The sequence below is a fragment of the Mastigoproctus giganteus genome, chromosome 1 (assembly GCF_048544385.1).
Source record: "Mastigoproctus giganteus isolate SK-2022 chromosome 1, ASM4854438v1, whole genome shotgun sequence".
Taxonomy (NCBI): domain Eukaryota; kingdom Metazoa; phylum Arthropoda; class Arachnida; order Uropygi; family Thelyphonidae; genus Mastigoproctus; species Mastigoproctus giganteus.
The window spans coordinates 231,244,496-231,264,427 of record NC_143575.1 but is presented as its reverse complement, the minus strand read 5'-3'; the positions used below and the strand labels follow the sequence as shown (position 1 = coordinate 231,264,427).

Below are 19,932 nucleotides of genomic sequence, written 5' to 3'. Positions count from 1 at the left end.
GAAATTTTTACTTTGATTCAATTAGAGAGAAGCTATTGTTATAAAAAATGTATATTAAAAGAAACGTATTATCAAAAAATCACAAGAAAAATGTACAAATTTTTATGTATTATTGTTAATTATTAGATAAACAAATGACAAAAAAAATTAAAGACAAACCTCGTGTGGATTATTGTTCAGTAATCAGTAAAATACTCATGCAGACCATTTTACCTCAAAAAGACAAAAAAAACTTTCGTCTGATGTTCCCAGAAATTTTACATTTAGTAGAAGTGCAGATTCTGATAAGTCGTCTGCTGTCATTGTTGCTAATTCTGATAAGCGTCTGCTGATCATTGTTGCTAATTCTGATAAGCGTCTCCTGATTATTGTTGCTAATTCTGATAAGCGTCTCCTGATCATTGTTGCTAATTCTGATAAGCGTCTGCTGATCATTATTTTCTAATCTGAATGTTATCTGCTAATCATTGTCTGCTAATTTTGATAGGTTTTTTGCTACTGATCATTGTTTGCTAATTCTGATAGGTCGTCTGCTGCTGATCATTGCTAATTCTCATAAGCCGTCTGCTGTTTTCACTATAATTAAGTAATAACCACGACTTATCAGAATTTCCACTTTTAAAGCAAAGGAAATTTTGCTTTCATCAGCTAAAAAAAAACAAAAAAAAAACGAAACAAATTAAAAAAAATTAAAACAGTAACTATTCTTCACATTCTTTCATCAAAAGGGAATACTAATATTTTTAACGTCCCTTCTCTGCCTGTCAGAGCCCGGATATTTTCAATGAGGACACTGTAGACTCTTTTATAAACGGTATTTATCGTACTAAGTATTTTTTTTTCCAATGGATTTTTCTCTTTTGGACGGAACACGAACTAAACAAAAAATAACATTACCAAAAAGAGGAGCATAAAACAGAGGGAGGAGGAGGCAGCGAAGAGGGGAGAAAATTTCGACGAGAGAAACGGGGGTGGGTAGAGAGAGAGAGAGAGAGACAGAGAGAGAGAGAAGGGAGGGAGGAGGAGGATGTGGTTCTCTCAGCTGGCGTATCAGCAGAGAAGAATATGAGAAATGCAGCAGAGCATGCAATGTTGTGGCGAGATATGTCAAAGGCGAGGGAAGGACAGAGAGACGAGTCCACAAAAACTACGCTTCAGTGTGTCTACAAGACTGCACATTCATAATAGAATTTCCTGGCCCAAGCCAGCCGGAGCGCCGTGTGTGTGAGCGAAATGCGACAGAATCACATATTCTTCTCTTCTCGTATGTCCCAGGCATTTGCGGGGGCTGAACCTCTCACATGTTTATCTTATCACGAGGAAAAACTAACAAGTTCAGCGGGAAGGCGCACACTTGGTGTGAACACTTTTCCCCACTGCCTGGGCCCACACAAAGCTTCTAATGTACTGCCCTCATACTCCAATGACTTTGATAAAATTGTGCAACCGCGGGCCCCGTAATGACTGCGACACGTCCCCAATCTCCTCTCACGCCGCGTGTTTCCCCGCCTTAGCCACGGAGAAAACGTGACGTCAAAAAGAAAAAAGAAAAAAAAAAAACGCGTTTCATCTGAAGATACCGTCTCTCTCTTATAGAATCGGCTTCTGATTCAATTATCAGGTGATTTCAGAGGCCGCAGAAAATGACGGAGAAGTGAGGTCTTCTAGATGATATCATCTCCATACCCTTGATTTTGACTCCCTCCCTCCCTCTCTCTCTCTCTCTCTATCCCTTGTTCGTTCGAGCCCATCATTGGACGTGCAGCACATTGCTCAGATTTAGTGGTCAAAAAAAAAAATTACTACTTTTCCTAGTTCTTATTAGAGATTTTATTAGGGAAAAATAAAAAATTTTAATAATTTCATGCAAATAAAAAAACGCTAATAATTGTGCGGATTCTTTTATTATTATTTTTTTTATTTTTACTAAAATAATCAGCAATTGTACTTTTCACCAGATCATTGTTACGTTTAGACATTGTTGCAGGAACAATATTTTTTATATTGTTGCATTACGTCACGCGCCATTATAATTATTCGAAACTGTCATTAAAGAAGAGGTAATGTTGATTTCAAGTTATTAGCAAGTGCGTTGCTATGACAACGCACATGAAATTCGCATAATTTTACAAATTTATCGGTGAATGTTTGTTAAACATTCCTATATTGTTGCATTACGTCACGCGCCCATTGTTGAATTCGTGATTGCTGCAAACTGTCATTATTGCTTCTTTAACGTTAATTTCAGGTTAGTAGTAAGTGCGTTGCTATGACAACGCGTATGAAATTCACAGAATTTTATAAATTTATCGGTGAATATTTGTTAAACATTTTTATATTGTTGTATTACGTCATGCGCCCATTGCTCAATTCGTTATAATTGGAAACTGTCGTTATTGCGTCTCTGTTAATTTCCAGTTAGTAGTATGTGCGTTGCTATGACAACGCGTATGAAATTCACATAGTTTTACAAATTTTTTTCGGTGAATGTTTGTTAAACATTTTTTATAAATATAAATAAATATAAAAATGTTTGTTAAACATTTGTTAAACGACAATATAAAAATGTTTGTTAAACATTTTTATATTGTGGCATTACGTCACGCGCCCATTGTTGAATTCGTGATTATTGGAAACTGTTGTTACTGCTTCTTTAATGTTAATTTAAATTTATTATTACGTGCGTTGCTATGGCAACACGCATGAAATTCACATAATTTTACAAATTTATCGGTGAATTTTTGCTAATCTCTTATTACTGCAACGTCAGGAGTGAATATGACGTCATAGTAGATCAGTGTATAACGAAGAACCTTCTAATTTATTTTCTAATTAATCTGTGTAACAATTTTTATTTTAAAAACATTGTCGACCATGGGCTAACAGTGTGACGTCACACACTCCACGTATTCTCTTCCTTCTGTAAACTACACTTGGTATCTTCAAGAGTCAGTTGCTCATCCATCACCAGCGATCATCAACGTATCTACCACCCCTCTTCCAACCCTTTCACTCACTCTCGCTCTCTCCTTCCCCCCCCCTCGATGTCCATCTTGTAGCGGATGTCTGCAGGGTCATTATTGTGTCAGAAAGTGATCCATACCAATTGGACAACTCACTTAGGCCCATTGTAACACCCCATCCAGATCGACTTCACCCATTATCTCTCCTGCCTCTGTGATAAGTGTTACCACTCCTAAAGGGGAGAGCCCAATCGACGCCATACGAGGCTATGAATGACCACTGGTCAGTACTGACCTATTGTCTCGATACTGCGGTCGCTATTGAAGTGTGAAGTAACAGATTGCGCCCTTGTCACGCTCAAGTATTTGGTAAATTCATTGCCGCGATAGGCATTGTACATGTTTCCACGGATCACTGTGCGGACTACAAGCGGATTAAAGATAGCGATTAAAATCATTCGAGCATGATGTTATATCCAAGGTTAATATTTGTAAGAAGCAATGAATCTTTAGAGCATTTTATTCTGGGATGTTACCTAGATGGCACTGGTGATGTACAGCAAAACAACATTTACAGGGATCGCTCATTTCGATGAAGTATTCATCAATTTAACTACCAGTTTGGAATTCAGTAATTCAGAAGACAGCGCTAGCGAATCCCAGTGATTCTATTATTAGAATCACTGGGATTCAGTAAAAGACTGTTCAAATTGATTTGAAATATTTCTCGATTAAATCAACTATCGAGGTTTATTACAAGAATTTTGGAATAGCCATCTTGACTAGTTCCAAGATCACGATCATAATAATAGTTAGGGATAATTTAACCGTGATCATAACAATTGGGTAGAGTTCCGTGAGGATAACAGGCGCATACTCAACGAATCCATGCTGCTGTTCCAGGACGTGCAATTGGTGGTTAAGACAGCCCGGTTCATGGTTGTTTCAGGAGATTTCCCTTTCTTTGGCTGGGCCCTCAGATTTATATTGCACCGATTTTAATGAAATCCGGGAGGGATCGACAAATGTTTTTAAAAGAGCCAATTGTGGAAATCCATCCACTAGGAGTCGAGTTGTTAGATGCGGACGAACAGAAAGATATGGTGAAGAGAATAGGTGCTTTATGCAAATGCGCTAACGCTCCTGTAAATGAATGTAGTTAACGCACTCTATCACAAATAGAGTGGTACGTATGGCTAAGATTGGCAGAAGAAGTAATTTGGAGCCAATCGTATTATTCAACTAGACAAGAAGTGAATTCCATATAAAAATAATTGCGCTATGCTTCAATAGGTTTACCATCCATACTTTAAGCAGAAAACTATTCGAAGATTCATCTCGATGTGCAACCACTACCAGAAAGCATAACTTATTCTGACATTTGTTATCATGCCAGACACTACTTAAGCATAAACAGAATAAGGCCGTTTAGATCATCAGAGTTTATCAGGGCACAGGCCGAAATTACGCTATTGGACCTTCCCCAAAATGCGCAACTGGTGAAGCGCTCAATTGGTTGAAACGTTTTATGTGAATAACAAGCGTTGTCACGATTACGTCATTGATATAACAGAGTTTTTGGACTCTACAAATGGTTGCACAGTTGGTAGGATCGCCTCCCTACACCAGGTGGAGAAGATCTGAGTTCGAGATCTGGTGATGATGATGTGAGGAATTTTTATGGGCCTTTTTCACAACGTGGCTCAGTTAGTCGGTCTCAGGCGAGGATAGATGGTTTTTCGTCCAGCAAACAGAAAATCAACCTCAGAACACACAATTTACAGACAGTATACATGGAGCAAAGAAAATTTCGTTCCTGCGCATTCACCACATTGCCCATTCTTTCCTGCAACCAGCGCATGGTAACAAACAGTGCTTCAGCTAAAATATACGGTATCTGGAAAAAAAAGAAAAAGAAAAAACAATAAAACAATAATTGTCAGATTTCTATTCGTCCGATTTTAATGAAATTTGAGAAGGATTGACATATCGTTCTAAAGAACGAAATATAAAATTTCATGAAACTCCATTCACTTGGGAGTCGAGTTATTACAAACGGACCGACAAAGAAATAATAACTGTCGGATTTTTATTGGTCCGATTTTGGTTAAATTTTGAATGGCTAGACAAATCTTTTTAAAACGCCAAAATATAAAATTTCGTGAAAATCAGCTAGTTAGGAGTCGAGTTGTTACATGCGAACAGACGGACGGACGAGACATGGTGAAGACAACAGGCGCTTTATATATAATTTTATCTGCAAGCAGAACCTCCCTTTTTTCCATGTAGACTTCCACAAAGGGTTATTTTTGATTCTTTGATGGTCTTACATGAAGTGTCAAGATTGACAGCTAGGAGGAACACATTTGCGCTGGGAGGGGATATTGAAGGTAAGCGCAATTTGCATGAAGCTCTTCGAACCTCTTGGCAGTTCTGTATTCCAATCGATTTTTTTTTTATATCGATTCTAATCTTGTTTTTCAGAACCGGTTGTGATATAAGTGGGTGGTGCCTTTCCTCAAAACCCTCTTCCCCGCAGTTCCTTTGCCCGTTTACTCGGTATGCCTTAAACAACGTATAAATACCAATCGATCTGTCTGGATACATTGTCTCATTAAAGGTCTTTAGGATCAATAGAACAAATCTCTGGGAGCTAATTGTGGCCTGTGATTTGTTTGATGGATGGTCTTTGGTGCTAATAATAATACGAATTCCAAGCTTCGTACGCATGCCACTACAACAGCATAGCAAATGAACAGGACCGATCTGCAGGACAACAAAGAGCGCGAAGTACCCTCCCCCTTCCACCTCCCTCTCCCTATACTTCGAATTGACGTTGAGGTCAATGTCCATACATAATATCGGATGTTTATTATTTGATGCAAGTTTCTTGAAAAAAATCCACGGACTACAAAATGACGTTAGCTCACAGCACCATCTTGGAACTTTCTTCCTGGCATCTGCACCGGTCTCACTACCGTTCCGCACGAATAGAAGTCAGCGACCCCCCCCCCCATTCCCCCAATAAATCAGTGGGCTGCAGACTTTGATTAAATTCGCTTATTCATAATGCATGGGCTTTCGACCATCGGATATCAAGTACGAGGGAGAGGGAGGCTGTCAGACCACGAGGATATTCTCTCTCTCTCTCTCTGCTCCACATTGGAAATGCAGATACGCCGGCATCTTGGGGGTCACACCGAAGTCATTCCCACGGTGCATTTAAAGCACCCCACATATCAGATGAATACGGTGGCGAATAATTGATTTCATTTCAAGCTTAAAATGATCAGAGTTTACCTCTGATCCCCCCCTCCTCAATGGAACACTTGAGAGAGAGCTTGACCAGCTCTCCCCCCTCATAAATATAAACATCACTGTTGCTAGCCCACGCGAATGATTGTGCACCTGGAACCACTCTACTATCCACTACTGCCAAAATACAATTCCTTAAAATCAGCACATTTGTTTTCATTTATTTAATTGAAATTTAGACTCACACTTAACTTCCTTTTTTCTGTCAATAATTTTCTCTCTCTCTCTCACTTCGTTTGGGTGTTATTCGTAATATTTTTAATGACTCCCCCACTTCTGTTACTTACCTTACTTTCTTTCAATTAAATGTTATTTACACTTCTTAATTTTCATGCTTCTTGTAGACATTAGAAATTGTTTTCATTTAGAAAAGCATAAAGTAATTTTATTAAAACTGACACAAAAAATTAAAGGCTAATTAACTAGCCATATGATTATGGTTTAAATTTGATGAATTTAAAGAAGGAGAAAGGCATTTTTCCTCTTGTATCCCTAACACTTATCACTGATAAAAGTATAATGTATCAAAAGGATAAGCGCCTCCGTAGCCAGGTGGGAAGGAGCAGCAGTGCGTAGCACACTCTTCTTGATTAGACCGGGGTTCGAGCCCGTCACCACCAAATACGGAGAATGCGGGAAGGTCAGGGAATGACCACCGCATATTCCCGGAGCAATATGGCCTTAGTTGCTAATGCTCCAAATAACAAACAACAACATCAAAAGGATGGAGAAGCTTAGGATAATCGTTGTTCATGGGTTCAAATCCCTTCAGAAAATTGAAGAATTCTTAAAAATATTTTTCAGTTGATTTCGGTTAGTTATTCCAGCTATTTTAGCCTTCTCACAACATGCAAATAGGCCCGTGATCTCACACATACGTGTATTGCTCCTTCACGTAACTCTTCAGGCGCATTATAATGAATTATATTTTGGCACATTGTTAAAATAGGTCCTGTTTCTTATACCAACGATACAGTATTAACTTAGATTTTTCCATCCTAAAGAAAATTGATATAATGAACCTGTCCAAAAGAATTAAACGAATAATTAATATTAATTATTGATCCATCTACTGGCGCAATCAACGTCCTTCTGTTAACCTTGAGACATCCGATAGGTGGCGCGAGCTGATGTAACAGGTTTGCACGAAGGCTGCTTTAATAGAGACCAGTACGTGTACATTTCGCGTGAAAGTGACACTTAGCACGTGTTGCGCGTGTTTTTTTCCCCCTTCCATTTTAATTTACACCACCACGTGACGTAAGTCTGTCACGTGACGGAAGTTTAACGTTTCTGTGTCGAGTTACAGAACTGAGGACTGTCTCTTCTTACATCCAATTCAAGTATGAAGACTTAAGACAAATGTGAGTAATCTGTCTTTCGTATTCCTCTGGAATGCACCCAGAGAACGGCTCCTATTACTACAACACTGTAGTGGCCCTCCTTTACCCAAACAAATTCCGAGACTGATTTTTTGCTGCTCACATGTACACTGGATCATTTGGAAATGCTTTAGTATTTATTTAGAGCAGAAAATGGATTCTTATACAGGAAAGCATCCAATTCGGGATCATGTTAAACGGGTTTCGCTGTATTTAAAATTATCAGAATGCAAGGGCGCCGAGACCAGCATTGCTTCTGTTGGCTAGATGAAAAACCGACTTTCCTGGAGAGGAAACCATTCTACCTTCTGAGACCGACTAATTCGGCCACGTTGTGAAAAAGGCCCATAAAAATTCCTCTTATCATCGACGGGACTCGAACTCTGGTCTTTTCACCCGGTGTGGGGAGGACAGCGATTCTACCAACTGTGCAACCCACGAGGGCCAAATCACGTGAAATAATTTGAAAGAGCAGTTGTATGCAATAGGAAATCTAACTGTTTATATAAAATTTAAACTTTGATTTAGGTTTAGATTTTACAACGGCACGTCGCTGGACTTCATTCGATATGCACCATAGGAGGATTTCTCTCTGTACATGACACGAACATGCAGTGCTGTGTCTGTGCAGTGTGTGTGTTGTGTTTTTTAGTTTCTGCCTATTTTGCTATTACGGAGCAGTGATCATCAGGAGGGCTATTCTCCAGTAGCCGTCTATACCATGAGGAGGTGGGCCACAACTATACACGTACTTTTCAAAATAGAGAGAGAGAGAAACCTCGCATCCACTGGCATTTAGTGTAAGTCCTATGGGCCAGCAGTACCCACATCACTAGAAGGAGCAAAGACGGGCTCAACCCAAAGATGTCAGCGTCCCACCTCATCCGAGTGTGGTAGTACATATATGCTCACTCACAAGCACACACAGAATCACACGCATACAAGGATAGAAGTTGTTTTAAAAAAAAGAAGAAATCAAAGTGTAAATAAAAGATATTTGGTGCCAGCAATTTTGCATCGATTGTGGTGCTAGCAAGTACAATAGCCGGCCAAAGGCATTCTACCAAAAAGCCTTGAAGTTATGCTCCTTAATAATACGTTTGAAGAGTAGCAGAGTCTTCGGTTCAATAGAAGGGGTCCAAGGTATTGAAGGAATACGACTCAGTAGGTTAAGGTGATTGTGTTGCGTAGAACTGTTGGTATATTTAAATAGTTGAAGCTCCACAATTCGCAGTTCCAGAGGGATTGGACCAAAGATGATTTTGGCGGAGTATTTCAAACAGCACTTTGGCAAAGTTTTGGAAGGCAATGAAGTTTTGTTGGTTTGAAATAAGGACATGTTCATTTCCAGGAGAGAAGTCATATTTCTAGACGAAAATCTTGGTAGACGGCACAATGAAACACTAGTCTTCCACAGATCCACAGACACAAACTGCAGGGCCAAAAGCATTCTACCAAAAAGTATTGAAGTTATTCTCCTTAATAATACGTTGGAAGAGTAGCGAAGGGGCTTCAGTTCAATATAAGGGGTCCAAGGCATTGAAAGGTAAGACGAGTGAAGTCCAGGAAAAAATCACTTTTGTTGTATATTCTTAACATTACCAGAAGAAAATGTTCAGTAGTTGCCAATCGTGCCGGACAATGAGAGGGGCAGCGCATCTAAACTAGATATCCGAGTCATGCATTGCAATAGGTATGAAAACACTATTATAAAGTAGGCATAGGGTATTATTCTTTAATTACTAGTCATACTTGGACACTGAAGATGATAGCAGCTAGTTTTTTTTTTGAGATTTCATGGCAAGATTCTCTGTACATGAGCCTTCTTATTGAAGTTTTAATTTGTATTTAAGATATTGGATGCAGAGTATTTTAAAAAAATCGCCACTCACTCATTTGCTCTGTTCATCCAGTTCTGCTTTGAATTAACCAAACTCTCCATCTCGACCACTGTGACATGCCAGTGATGTACAACACGCTGCCCGATGGTAAAGATTTTGTTTCTATCCCCTGTTTCTTGTGTCTCCTACCAATGAGAATATATCTCCATAGTTTATTTTACTAATCCCCTTTAGGACTTCATATCACCCCAATCTGGTTCCCTCTCCTCATACTTAGGATTATCCGTATATGATGAAAACTCAAGGTTTGTTGCCAAAAATGGTTCTAATGCTGCTAGAAATAGTAGAGGGGGATACCACGTTCCTCTTGTAGTACTCTTCTGTTGGCACGATGGGTGCAATGGTGACTGCCAGTTTTAATTTCCAATTTTTTAGTGTAAAATCGACATGGGGATGAAGAGCTTTTCCCTTGATGTTAAGCCCTTGAGGATAATGCAGATGATGAAGAGGGTGGAAAAAAGCTGAGTTGGAATCTCCGTCAGTGAGGCGAGGAATGTTTTTGGATTTTTTCACAACGTGGCTGAGTTAGTCGGTCTTAGCCGAGGAGAGCATGGTGTTTTCTCTCTCGGAAACTCGAGTTTTTTGTCTAGCAAATAAGCAAATCAAGATGGTTGGTACTGGTTGTTTAACAAACAAACTTACTTTATCTTAAAACAAACACTCATATTATTAACAATTGGTGGAATTGAAACCCTGTTATATGCAACTTTCAAGTCGAAGAACATCATATCCAATTGGGCCTTGCTATCCAATGTTTTCCGAGTTCTAAGTAGCATGTCAAGATGGTTGGTACTGGTTCATCTTTTCTTGATGACTGTGTTTAAGTGGGGGGAAGGCTACTATGCCTAAAGCAATGATGCATAAGAGTTGGGAGTATAGTCTTCTCGAATAAATTGTTGATTGACTTGGTCTAAAGTGATTATGTTCCTTATGATCCTTGATTTTTTGGGACCAGGTCTCTTCATAAAGTTTCACTTAACAAATCTGTCCTTTTGTGCCCCCTTTTACTATTCGTTGGAATGCTGTACGGATGACATCAATAATGAATGGACTTCGTATCTTTAAAATAAATATTGGAAAGTCATGCGGTTCCATGATCAACTTACGTGGCGTGCTGTTTGATTGCAGTTATGACGGGTTCTCTGCTAAATTCGCTTCTGAGTTGGTGAGTATCCCTTTCCACCACTGTTACCCTTGTATTTGCTGTTTTTAATCTGTCCACTTAGAGAAGAGTGGTTCAACAATTTCGACTTTGCTATTCTTGTTATTAACTGTCCATTTCGATCGTCATAAGTTTTTTTTCCAGCATCACGTTGTGTGCATGTATTTTTCATCTTTAGGAGTTGGACTTTTCTCTTTTTTCAGAGGAGTCATCTTCAGTTCTTCCTGTTTTGTTCCACATTCTGAAAGTCCGTTGTTCATCTCTAAAGGCTATTCTGACCTCTTGATTAAATGACTAGGTTCTGTTCGTTACCATCCTGGATTTTCTTACTGTTGATCCTCAATAGATGACGTGGTAATACCGTACCAATCATGCGATGTAAGAAAATCCAGGATGATGTTTACGTATAAGTTTATGAGAGAGAAAAAGTAAGTTTTCGGGATGAAAAACCAAACAGAACTAAATCACGGGTGGCTAACTGATCACTGCTTTAAATAAATATTTTTTTCTGTTTATTCTCTGGAACGACTGTATGAGGTCAGAGGAGTTCACAAGATATACAGAATGCAAGAACATCGCTGTATTTAGAAGTCAAGAGGACTTGAAACACGGTCAACTGAAAACTACATGTACTAATGTAGTGTAGTGTCTGCACACTTGGCTAGGGCGAGCTTTTGAAAAGATCCTGATGAGTTGGAAACGTGCATGCGTACACTGACTCTGCATATATTATTCCTATTATTCTCTTTTTACTATAGGAAGATAATATTCTCATGGATTTCCATCATCAGAGTAAAACGTAGTTTACAGAAGAAATAAAGAAAGCAGAATGGCACCTTTACTTCTAGTCTACTGTTATTTAGAGTAAAAAAAAAATCACTTTACAAAGGAATTTTAAAGGGGAGGGTAAAAAAGGGGGACACATTTAACGAAAATAAATATACGGGACGCTTGCCCGAAAAGAAGCGACTCATGTGCAGAAGACATTCCAACAATAAAACATGTGAGGGAGGTTAGACAATGTTCTGTTTAATGTTTCTAAAAGACCGCATTCTGAGGAGAGAGGTTCGGGGGGGGGGCTTGGAAGTGGACACTACGAGGATGGGGGGAAGGTTACATAGCAAACGCTAATGGCTTTTCGGCCTCTCCAAGTCTTCCAAATATTCCGCCTACCTGGGGACAACAAACTTTCCGCTGGCTCAGCACGGAAAAGGCGGTAAGTCCGCCAGTCCGCAACTTCGAGGACAGAAGGAAGCCAGTCTCTAATGACGACTGACCTCTGACCCGACGGCAGACAGCCAGGAAAAGGGGGAAGGAAAAAAAAAAAGCCGCTGCTGGCGGCAGGAGACGTATCGATGAAGTCATCTGTCAGTGTCGCGCTGCGGCACGTTGTCATTAGCCGGCTGACGACAAGACCCGTGTTGGGTGTCAGTCGGCAGACGGGGGGAGGTCGCTAATGGATGGGGGCAGTAATTAAACATGAACAAGGTAGTGCCGGCTGCTGTTTTATCCTGCTGGAATCCGGCAACCTAGAATATGTCACATGATCACCTGTTTCTCGGGATAGCTGATTAGCGGTGCCCCGGGTGCTCTGCGGACGGCCTGAACGCCAACAGAACAAAGATAGATGGAGGAATGTGATACAGAACAAATGGAAACAGCGAGGAGTGGCCAACCAAGTCCACCAACCCGGATGTAAAGTTGGACTGCTTCGAGTGAAGTGAGCATTTTTGCACAGTGGAGACCTCACCGCCATTTTCCCTTCATGTTAGAATTTGCGCGTTTCAAGTTTTGGGTCTAATTGCTAACAACCCGGTAATGAGTCCAGAAGAAGTCAGTTCAAGTTGAACTGATTGGCCGAGAAGTTAAACAAATGGAATTAAGTGTCGATTGTTGAGGGAGATTGAGAGTGGCTGTTGCCGGAACAATCTTTGGGACATGTTTCCACCAATTGGTATATTAATAAAGTAAAATTTCATTTTTATTGCGCAGACGATACATCGGTACTGTATAGTGGGATGTCCACTATAACGAAAGGAAGAATGAAACAACTCCAAATTACACAGAATATGTAAATCAAGATAAAACAATCCATTGTTCTGGTCTGTAGGTATTTTCCCTTCTGAGCAGCTTTGCTAACTTTCACTTCCCTGTTGCCATAGCAGCGTGCCCTTTTCTTATCAGATAGCCGCTATTGTTCATTGTCCTTGAACCTTTGCCTCGTTGCAAAGCTGATTCTTTGCGGAACTGTCCACTGTTTACACACTTACTTTCTCTTATTGATATCGTCCCTGACCTGTGGAGCATGTAACATTTCCCTAATGTCCTCTACTGCTTTGGATGCATCGTTACTGACAACTCATTTTTTGGATCCATCTACGCTTAGTTTTTGGAGGTTCCCCCATCTCGTTATTGTTTCTTCCATCACAGTCAGCTTCTGTTGATTCCAAAGAATGACCTTGTTAAAGGTCAGTCTTGTTGTATCTGTTGTTGCCCTTGTGTGCAATAGGGTTAATCAGATTCAACCTTGGAGATCTTTTCACCATCCACTGATAGAGAGAATGGTCTGTTAGAGAGTTGCATTATTGTGTTTATATGGCTGACAAGGAAATTGGGTTGGATCTTTTTTCATGTACTTGATGTTTGTGTACTGGGCATTGCCAAGTTTCAAAAGCCAAGCCCATATTTGAATACCTTTTTCCATACTGTGGCCAGCACTCATGGGTAGCACACCAGGTGGAAAAGACCCGAGTTCGAGACCCGTCGAAGACCACTGCAGGCTTGGAGACGTAATCTCCTTAGTAAGCTCATCACCCCTTGCTTTCTTCATTTTGCTTTAATTTCTGTTATTTGGTCTGCTTTAATGATTCGATTATAATTTGATTTATTTAATTATAATAATTATCTTCATTTTTTGGAATTATACCTACTTGGTATAATTCCAAAAACGTATCAATGCCATCTAGCGGCCAGTTTGCAAACTGGCCGCTAGATGGCATTAGTAGACATAGTGATGCTGCGCAGATGCCATTGCTTGACGGGTGGCCTACTAGCGTCCCAGTGTCGGGGCTGTGAACTAAAGGTGGGTTGAACAGAATGCCTCATTTGAAAATATTTGTGAAAACATTACACTTGCTCATAGAATTTGATTTTTCAGTGATAAAATTAGAATAGCAGCTAATTTTTAAAGTACAACCAAAATCCTAAACGCCCACTAGTGGGCGCTGTTATCCCCTGCATTGAAGTTCACCGGCTCATATTTATTTTTTAAACTTCTATTTTCTTAATATATTCTTTTTAATTATGAGTTAATGGATTATTGTAAATTAAATCCCGGAAACTCGGGAGAAAAACAATACTACCCTCGTCTGAGATCAACGAACTCAGCAAAGTTGTGAAAAAGCCCCATAAAAGTTCCTCACGTCATCGATGGGACTCGAACTCAGATCTTTTCCACCCGGTGTGAGGAGGGCGACGATTCTGCGAACTGTGCAACCCACGAGGGAACTGAATGATAAAACAGAGGGCTACGGAACATGAGATAGTGGACAAATGTTCTTGGACTGCTTCTATTTTGTTAAGTAAACTCTCGGGATGACGATTCCAGATGGGTGAGCTGAATTCAAGGATTGGCAGTATGGTTTTGTATAAGATATCAGCATATCTATAGTTTTTTGAACTTATAGGTGACATATGTTCCTTTTCATAAATCCTTTCGTTAATCCTTTGCTAGTGATTTTAAGGACATTGGCATCAAATTTAGCACGATTAGAAAAGAGTAACCCCAAGTCGTTGACTGGGTCACACCTTTCTATGACCACAGAGTTAATAGTGTGTTCAATATTTATTAATCGCGAGGATCTGCAGGATGAGAAAGAGATTACACTTCGAGGGACTAGCAGACAAGCCATTCAGTGATAGTCACGAAGAGAGAAAATTTATTGAGGCGCATTGAGGCTGCTGAGAATCGATTATTTCCTTCACAGACGAATAGATCTTGAGGTCATCTTCGTAGACAGCACTCTGAACGTCTGAGGCGTTGATGAAATAAGATTATTAATAAAAGTATGAAAAGTAGAGGACCAAGGGGAAAGGAACCTTGAGGTACTCCACTTAGTGGGATAAGAGGATAAAAGTTCACTTGATTAATGATAACATTCAGGAAATGTTGCCTAATATAACTCCGTAGCCATGAGAGCAATAGCCCTCGTGGGTAGCACAGTTAGTAGAATCGCCGTCCTCCCCACACCAGGTGGAAAAGACTTGAGTTCGAGTCCCGTCGCTGACGTGAGGAATTTTTATGGGCCTTTTTCATACCGTGGTTGAGTTAGTCGGTCTCGGACGAGGTAGTACACTTTCCCCCCGAAAACTCGGATTTTTCGTCCAGCAAAGAGAAAATCGACCTCAGAACACACGAAATTTAGACAATATACACGGAAAAAAATGCCCTTAGTCGCTGATGCTCCTATACTCTAATACAACAACAATTAGAGCAATGGCTCATAGATACCATATAGCTTCAGTTTTTGAACTGTTGTTGATGAGGGACTTTATCAAACGCCTTACAGATGTCTATGTAAACAGCGTCAACGTGAAGATGATTATAAAGGGCTTCAGAGGTATATTGCCAGTAAGGAAGCAAAATGACGTAGCCGAGTGGCCAGGAGCGCGAGTGCAGTGGCACACGCTCTTTGAGTGGATTGGGATTCAAGCCCGTGACTGCTAAATACGATTAACATTGTATTGATTGATTTATTGAAAAAAATGGTAAACACAGGCTTTCCGCGACAGAAACCATCTTGATTTTGATCAATGAAAGGCGTGAAGAATTCGAAGAGATGTTTGTTTGTTTGTGTACGAATGTGTCTCAAAGAGTTTAACAAAGCTGTTTTGAAAGGATATGGATCTATAATCAGATACAGCACATTTATCACCATTTTTGAATACTGGAAATGTATTAACCTGCTTGAAGTGCTTCGGATACTTACCCATCTAGCGAGATAACTTGAAAATGCGAAGAATGGTTGGTTTAAGAGTAGTGAAAGTCTTTTTCATAAAAAGGCTAGTATGTGATCGGGACCTTTAGTTGTAGTCATTTTTATATTCTTTAAAACTGAGTTTAAATCTTCGCCTGTAATCAAGAGGTTGTTGAGGATAACATCTTTACCTGTTGCAAAATCAGGAAAGGAGGCAAATACTGTACTCTGTACTCTTTGAATCATTAGTAATTCTAGAAATATGTTTGTCAAACTCCTCAGCAACATGGAATTTATCAGGTAAAAGAAACCATCCGAATTATGGAGTTGTAAATTCTAGTGAAATTATACTTACGTTTCATGAATTCCAGAACGGTTTTGTATCTCTTGTGAGTTATTAGCATTACCATTCGTAGACGAATATGATGCAAGAAATTCACACATCCATTCGCTCTAAAATTTTGTCCAGTTCTTCCTTCAGTTTATTTAGTCTATCAACTTCCACAACGACAGATGGAAGTTTGTTCCAGCAATCAACTACCTGCTGGCTAAAGGCAAATTTCCCCACATCTATTCTACAACTGTCTTTCTTCAATTTGAATTTATGTCCCCTCAGGTTCGTAATCTGAACAAGAAGAAGAATCCCATCAGCAGTGAGCCTGCTCAACCCATTTAAGGGCTTATACACCTCAATCAGATCACCTCGCAGGTGCCTAGTCTCCCGACGTTGCAATTTGCAGAACTTAAGCCTTTCTTGGTAAGAGGACTGACCTATTCGTTCCCCTCACCAAACTTGTTGCCCTTCTCTGTACTCGTTCTAGCAACTCAACATCCTTCCTAAAATGAGGCCTCCAGATCTGTACGCAGCACTCAAGGTGTGGCCTGACCATAGCCTTATACAAAGGGATAATCTTCTTATCCCTACTAGCAAAATTCCTGTATATCATTGACAAGATCCCATGACCTGCACTGGCAGCCTATCCACACTGCTCAGAAAATTTCATATCTGACTGCACAATTACCCACAGAAATTTTTCATTCTCTACCACCCTGAGTGAGTGCAGTACCACACAGTTGGTACGTTTCTCTGGGGTTACTTATCCTGAACTTAGTCTATCCTGAATTGATTCGGTGTATTTAATGTAAGTGTTCGAGTTGAGCGTTTTGACTTCTTTCTGGAGTTGACTGAATATTTCATAGTATTGTCTCTCACCTGATTGTTCGTACTTGTTCCTCTAGAATTCTTTAGATTTTATGATTACCTCACTGTTATACCAAGGTGGGTAGGTAAAGCGTGCCGTTACATGGGATTGATGAACAAGGTCGGAGATAGATGAGTGATAGCATCTATATTTCTAGGTTGAGCAGCAGTCAGTCAGCCATTCAGAAATTGAACCGTATTGAATGTGAGCTGTGTTTGATGTTCAGAGAAGTCGCAACGATTCAAAAGTGATTGATGGATGATCAAAGTGGAATATAGAATTGTCTTTTCAAAAATCTGTCTGAGTAGAGGAGAATGTAAGATTAAGGTCGGGATTATCCTGGTTGGAAATTTGCAAACTTGTTCAAAACCATAATTGCAAAATATATCAAAGAGGGCCCTGGTTTGCAGTGATGGAATTTGGCGAATTGAAGGTGGAAATCACAAAAAAAAAAAAAAGTACCATTCTATGTAAGCAGATGGAATAAGCGGGAAGGTAGATTCCAGTGAGCTTTCTAAATACCGAAGATCATTATTAGATAAAGGAAGAGAAAAATAAAGTAATATTAATAAAACTTTTTCAAGTTTCCAAGGCGGAGGAGGCAGTAAAGTGATTTAATATTTGAGGACGAGACAGAGGATTCAATATTTGAATCTTTTATCTTTTTTATGGATCTGCTCGGCGGAGAGCCAAGTTTCAGTGAGCAGGTATATGTCATATACAGTACGTTTGAGCCTTGGATTGCGGTCTATCCCTGAAGAGTTTCACTAGAGCCCCTGATAACAGGGAACTAAGGCTCGGCACATTTTTCAGTTTCCCAATAACAGGGAACTAAGATTCAGTTTGGGATGGATATAATAAAAGACGAGTAGTCAGGGTACCGTGTCTACAAACAGCGGGCATCCACACTGAAACCATATTTTTCTTTAACTGGATCTGTCTTCACATTTAATGCGGGGCCACGTCTGGAGACGAAAATTCTGGTCTTTAGTGGAAATAATTGTCATATATTGTATCTTTGTTTGAGTAATTGCGATTTAGCTGAATTAATTTCGTTCTGCGTTTGAACGCTTTTGGCTGGAAACTTGGAAAGAGTTGCTTGAAATGTAGAGACTTTAGTGCTTTCAGATGTCAGTTTATTCTTATTTTTGATCTTGGGTTGTAACAGATTGGGTATTTATGCCCCCCCCCCCCTTTTTTAAAGCAGATATTACTTTAAAACGTTGAAGAAGATTTCATTTGGTGACATTGATCTTCTAAAGTAGAGCTACAGGCAGGAGTATCCAAAAAAATTCGGAATTTACACTGAATAAAGAAGACTTGATCCGGGAAGACAGGAGGTTATTAACAGTACAGCCAAGTATGGTCTGATGATGATGTGCTCCAGAAAGGCTCCCGGAACGTTACCTAATTTTCAAGTACATTTAGTTAATAAGGTTAAATTAATAAACTTTTAAAAAAACGCACGTGGTATAGAAGTGGTTATTTAGAGAGAAAAATTTCTCACTAAGGTTATATTAAATATAATACCCTAAGGTAATCTTAATGTCCACTGAGCGCTGATCCACTCTTGATTGAGGGTCATTTCCTGTGGCTTTCTCCCAGTGGAAATAAACGCACCTCGTTATACCATTAACTGTAACAATATTTTCAATCATATGTTATCGTTTCTTAGGACCCCTGAAGCCAGTTCCATCTCCGGTTTTGTATTATAAACTTCATTATTGCTGAATGCGTGGAGATAAGTTTATTAACTCGTTTTGTTTTCGATTCAAACATGGATACAGTTGGCTTGAGTTCTTCTCCAGTAACTTCTGAGGCACCTAATGCCATGAAGCCCGCAAATTGTGTTTATTTTCTGGTTTCAAAGAGAATAAAAAAAAATCCATTTTCTCCTTTTCCTACCCTCTAAGACTAACTAACTCGGCTATTGTATGAAAAGTTTTTGAAGTTTCTTGCACATCGACTGTTTTGGTGATATTTAACCAACTTTATAGTCTCTACACGTGATTTTTATTGTATGTATTGTATCTGTAGAAGTAAGTATTCGCGGAGAAACCCCTTGTGCCCACGATTAATGAAGAGACCTTTACGAATTCCTCCACTCTCTGATGCGAGGAGAAGTCTGAACCTAGACCTCTCCAAATGAGGACGAGTGTTACTATACTGCCACTAATGACCATAATATGAAAAGGACTCATTAATGATTTCTTACTCTTCGGATGGAACGTACATTCAATATTATTCCATATTGGATCCACGGTGAGCTCAATGCTATTTGGGAACATAATTTTGGATTTGAATCATTTCCTAGATCTATAATAGCAGACGTATCGGACAACAATTCAATTGATGAGAACATTATGTGGATTAATGTATAAGGATTATTCAGCAAGTACTGGGGAGCTGAAGCGAAATCCTTGAGCCCCCCCTAATTCTCCGGACGTGAGTCTTTGTGACTTTGGTACGCTCCACAAGATGAAGGAGCCACTCAGGAGTCAACACTTTCAGAAAACACAAGATATCTTGCGTACCCTCATCAAAAAACCAAGTTGCTATGGACATCAGACGCCTACTACATGTTTTGGATCCAGTTGTAGAAGAGCGCCTCCGTAGCCAGGTGGGAAGGAGCAGCAGTGCATAGCACACGCTTCTTGATTAGACCAGGGGTTCATGCCCGTCACCACCAAATACGGAGGATGCGGAAAGGTCAGGGAATGACCACCGCATATCCCGGAGCAATATGGCCTTAGTTGTTAATGCTCCTAAAAAAAAAAAAAAAAAAAAAACTAAACTAAGTTGTAGAAGAGGTGGGAGATTATTTCGAGCGACTGTAACCATCAAAAATACTTGTAAATAAAAGTAGATTTTTAACAATAGCCATGCTTCCACATCCCTCGTAACTGTTCTTTAAACACTATTAGAAATTTCGCCCTCATAACTACTATTGTCCTCTTATGCCGCTTGGGAAAGGCCCGAGTTCGAATCCCATCAATGATACAAGGAATTTTTATGGACTTTTTCACACCGT

General features: G+C 39.7%; 1 protein-coding gene across 1 annotated transcript in view; it reads left to right on the top strand.

Annotated features, from left to right (window-relative positions):
* The window catches only part of LOC150091593 (uncharacterized), a 160,849-nt gene that overhangs the window by 89,311 nt on the left and 51,606 nt on the right, over positions 1-19,932 (top strand). The window lies entirely within an intron of this gene.